This window comes from Rana temporaria, chromosome 2 (genome assembly GCF_905171775.1).
Source record: "Rana temporaria chromosome 2, aRanTem1.1, whole genome shotgun sequence".
Taxonomy (NCBI): Eukaryota; Metazoa; Chordata; class Amphibia; order Anura; family Ranidae; genus Rana; species Rana temporaria.
The window spans coordinates 13,071,286-13,076,166 of record NC_053490.1 but is presented as its reverse complement, the minus strand read 5'-3'; the positions used below and the strand labels follow the sequence as shown (position 1 = coordinate 13,076,166).

The 4,881-nt window shown below is 47.1% G+C and overlaps 1 long non-coding RNA gene across 1 annotated transcript in view; it reads left to right on the top strand.

The window, feature by feature from the left end:
- LOC120928479 overlaps positions 1-2,531 on the top strand; it is a 10,056-nt gene extending 7,525 nt beyond the window's left edge. Inside the window, exon 2 of the long non-coding RNA XR_005747195.1 lies at positions 2,171-2,531. This is a non-coding gene — a long non-coding RNA (uncharacterized LOC120928479). The remainder of the gene's footprint in view (positions 1-2,170) is intronic.
- Positions 2,532-4,881: the final 2,350 nt, after the last annotated feature.

Genomic DNA, 4,881 nt, shown 5'->3' with positions numbered 1-4,881 from the left:
AGGGTTCCAAAAAGTGAAAGTTCCATTTTAGGGTGGAACGCCACTTTAATTCCCCCTTCCTGCGCAGGCCAATTTTCAGTATCGGCGCTTTAAATGACAATTGCATGGTCATGCAACACTGTACCATATGACATTTTTATCATCTTTAACCACTTAAGCCCCGGACCAATATGCTGCCTAAAGACCCAAGGGGTTTTTACAGTTCGGGACTGCGTCGCTTTAACAGACAATTGCGCGGTCGTGCGACGTCCTTTTTTCCCCACAAATAGAGCTTTCTTTTGGTGGTATTTGATCACCTCTGCAGTTTTAATTTTTTGCGCTATAAACAAAAAATAGAGCGACAATTTTGAAAAAAATGCAATATTTTTTACTTTTTGCTGTAATAAATATCCCCCAAAAACATATACATTTTTTTTCCCCTCAGTTTAGGCCGATACATATTCTTCTACCTATCTTTGGTAAAAAAAACGCAATAATCGTTTATCGGTTGGTTTGCGCAAAATCTATAGCGTTTACAAAATAGGGGATAGTTTTTTTTTATTTTTTTTATTTTTTTATTTTTTTTTTACTACTAATGGCGGCGATCAGCGATTTTTTTTCGTGACTGCGACATTATGGCGGACGCTTCGGACAATTTTGACACATTTTTGGGACAATTGTCATTTTCACAGCAAAAAATGCATTTAAATTGCATTCTTTATTGTGAAAATGACAGTTGCAGTTTGGGAGTTAAACACAGGGGGCGCTGTAGGATTTAGGGATCACTGTGTATGTGTTTACTAGTGTAGGGGGGTGTGGCTGTAGGACTGACGTCATCGATCGAGTCTTCCCTATATAAGGGATCACTCGATCGATGCGCCGCCACAGTGAAGCACGGGGAAGCCATGTTTACATACGGCTCTCCCCGTTCTTCAGCTCCGGGGAGCGATTGCGACGGAGCGGCTAAAAACAAATAGCCGCGCCGTCGTCCCGGATGGCTCCCCGAGCGGACCCGACCTCCGCATGTACCGGGGGGGTCCCGATCGGACCCCCCACCCACGTCTAGCAGAGGACGTACAGGTACGTACATGTGCCTGTACGTGCCATTCTGCCGACGTATATGTACATGAGGAGGTCGGCAAGTGGTTAAAAAAAAAAAAAAATTGAGACCGATCGAGCTTCCTTTTTGTTTGTATTTAATCACCACTGGGGTTTTTATTTCTTGCTAAACAAACGAAAAAGACAGAAAAAAAAAAAAAAAAAGAATAAGTAATTTTTCTCATTCACTGATGGGGGCGCTGCACTGATGCTGTTAAACTGGTGCTGATCCCTGCACTGGTGTGCCACACGTTTTGCGGGGCACTTGCAGAGCGGCCCCATTCACTTGAAAAAACATCAGAGGTTTTAGTCCCCGCTGTGGCCGCGAAGCAAAGCATTGTGGTCACAGCACATGTATATCCCTGGCTGCTGCCTCTGCAGCCGAAAAGGGCGGCAGTTGGAGGGCTCGTGTATGAACCAACCTCGCGTATGAACGAGCCCTTAGAGCCCATTCACACCTTGGCGTTTTGTCGCCTGTAGCGCGACGCGCACAAACGCCAGAGGGACCAAAATACATGTAAGGCTATGGGCATGGTTCACATCTGAACGCCGATGCGCCTGACGCGCATCGCATGTAGTCAATAAAAGTTCCGGACCCTTTTTTGTCGCGCATATCGCGCGATATGCGCGTATTTGAGCGTTTCCATTTCCCATAGAAAGTAATGGAAACGCTCGATTCAAGCGACTCGCGCGACAACGGGCGTTTGCTACGGGCGTTTCGTCAATAGAACTTGTCGCCCATGCAGAAGATTAAAAAAATCTACCAACATAGCAACAAGTGATGAAAAGATGATAGTTTTTCCTATTGGCTAAAAAAAAACCGTCAAAGTACAAAAACGTCGGACAACGCTGTATGCAAACGCGCATATTAGCATGAATACGCGCGACAAAACGCCGGGAAAAAACGCCGGAAAACGCCGCTATTGCCTACGCCTAGGTGTGAATGCAGCCTTAGACATGCAGGACAAAATTATTACGTTTTTCAACAATGTTATGGAGCTTTCACGCTAATGGTTGGTGCCAGGCTGTTTGGAATTGTATAATGTTGTAAATCGTTTTTGTTTTTTTTTTACTTTTTCTCTCTGGTTTTCAGATCCTGGTTCTGCTTTTCTACATTTCCAACATGAAATGCAAGAATGCTCAGGCCTGAGAGAGCTTTGACCACAAGACACAGGTGAGTTCCCAGGTGGGATTGATGTATGTGTGTATATAGAATTGGAGGTGATGACATTCTTCATTCCTTTTGCAGACTAAGCTGACCTCCATCCTGAGATTCGTCCTGGTCAATGAAGATGACCTGTCCCTTGATGACGAACTCATCCACTTCCTGCAGGAGAAAGGTGATAACTGGGGCTGGTGTACTGAGATGAGGAAAATAATTCTTCTATATCTGGTGGCCTCTGTTCCACACTATGCTGGACCTACTTGGCTAATAAAATCTGTCACATTGTAAAGGGTTCTGATGTTGGAACATATAGACCAACTGGTCCTCAACCTTTGTGAGACCAGCGTCTGGTAAACTCCTTCAAAAAGCTTCCATGACCCAACTGTAAAAATATGTTCATGGATTCTAGGATTGTGATAGGACTATGTAGCGTATACAGTGCAGCAGTCAGCACCATGTAATATACAACATTCAGCATATGGGGCAACAGTCAGATTGAAGGGGTCAGGGCTATGTAATTGCACCGCACAGCTTACCGATTGCAGCAGTCAGGAGCAACGCTCCCCCTGAAGTCATGGTGGGCTCAGGGCGCCACCAAGCATCAAATGAGGGGTATGGAGGTTGGCAAAGCAGTGGGTGAAAGCAATGGTCTAATAGTGTGCCGTCGTTGGTAAATATGGCATTACGCTTACTGGGAGCAGTGGTCAGGAGTAATGGGCCCCCTGACATCATAGTGGTGAGAGGGGCACCCTCAACATCATGGTGGACCCAGGGCATCGCCAAGCATCAATTGAAAGTTGGGCAGGTTAGCAAAGCAGTAGGTGAAAGCAACGGTCTAACAGTATGGCGCAACACTTACAAGGGTCACAGTTTGTGTTGTATAGAGTTTATTCAGCTGTTGGGAAGAGGTATAATGAATTAGAATTCAAGCGATGGCGACGTATCAAAAGGAGTACAGTATCTAGTAAGAAATATAGTAAAGAGAGGAAGGGGATAGTGGGGAGTTGGGAGGGGTGAGAGGGTAGAATGGCAAGCCGAGTGTTTTTATATTGGAGTCATTTTATGAAAGTTTTAATTTAGCAAAGTGAACCCACAGATCCCACACTTATTTGCAATTAGTGAGGAGTATTGTTTCTGGGTGTAGGAGCTTCCAGGAGTTGAACTTCTCGAACTACCAGAATAAAAGTCAGGTGTATTTGGTACATCTCTGCTTCCAGTGAAAGGCGATTACACATCTAGCGCCAGTTAGAACATGTAAAAGTAACTTTCTAGAGCAAAAACTGGGCAATCATTCTTACGCTGGGCACCCAACGATGGGGCGCTGTCCGTCTCGCTAGGCACCCAACGATGGGGCGCTGTCCGTCTCGCTGGGCACCCAACGATGGGGCGCTGTCCGTCTCGCTGGGCACCCAACGATGGGGCGCTGTCCGTCTCGCTAGGCACCCAACGATGGGGCGCTGTCCGTCTCGCTAGGCACCCAACGATGGGGCGCTGTCCGTCTCGCTGGGCACCCAACGATGGGGCGCTGTCTTCTCCCACTGGCCACTGTCCGACCCACCTGAAGTCTGAAGTACACTAAACTGGCCCTTTTACTTAGAAAGTTTGGAGACCCATATTCCAGAATAATCTTCCAAAGAAAGCCCTGCACTTGGCACAGGTCCTCTAGACCAGTGGTCATCAACTCCTGTCCTACAGGGCCCACTAACAGGCCAGGTTTTATGTATTACCTTGGGGAGATGCAGTCTAGAATACTGCAATCACTGAGCAGCAAATGATATCACCTGTGATGTATTTCAGTTATCTTGCAAACCTGGCCTGTTAGTGGGCCCTGTAGGGCACGGTTGATGACCACTGCTCTAGACCAGTCGTTCTCAACCCTGTCCTCAAGTACCCCCAACAGGCCATGTTTGCAGCTTTTCCTTTATCTTGCACAGGTGCTTTAAATCGGAGTCACTGGCTTGGTATTTTGGACAGCTATTTCATCTAGGAGAAAGTCCCAAAACATGGCCCGTTGGGGGTACTTGAAAACAGGGTAGAGAACCACTGCACTAGAAAAAATGTTGTGCTACTTGGAGGCTCTTTAGAATCTTTGCTTATGTCATGGATCCTCTTCAGGAGTCTGTCTCCAAGACCATTACCCTTTTTTTGCAATCATATTTTTTTTTTATCAGCCCTGTTGGAGGGCTTTGGTGAGATATCAGGGGTCTTAACAGACCCCTGGCATCTCCCCTTTGAGACAGGGAAAGGGACTAGGGACACATATTCCCCAGTCCCTTTCTCAGCAGCCTCAGCTGCACTGAAAATGGAGAGAAGACAGCAGCTCTCCGTTCATAAACTGAAACATTGTAAACACAGTTTTTACGATGTTTCAGCTATGTGAATGGACAGAGTCAGTGATCACTGACTCTGTACATTTGGAAAAGTAAGGAGCCGGATTTACCGGTTCCTACCTCCGCTCTCCATCCTGACAGATCGAGGGGGTGGAGGAGGAGAACGGAGGGGGGCAGCAGCATGGAGGGGGACATGGAGGGAGGCAGCAGCACGGAGGGGGACTGGAGGAGGATGCGGGGACAGTCAGCGGTGATCGTGTGTGGGAGAGTTACAAGCACCATGGAGGGGGGGCAGCAGCATGGAGGGGG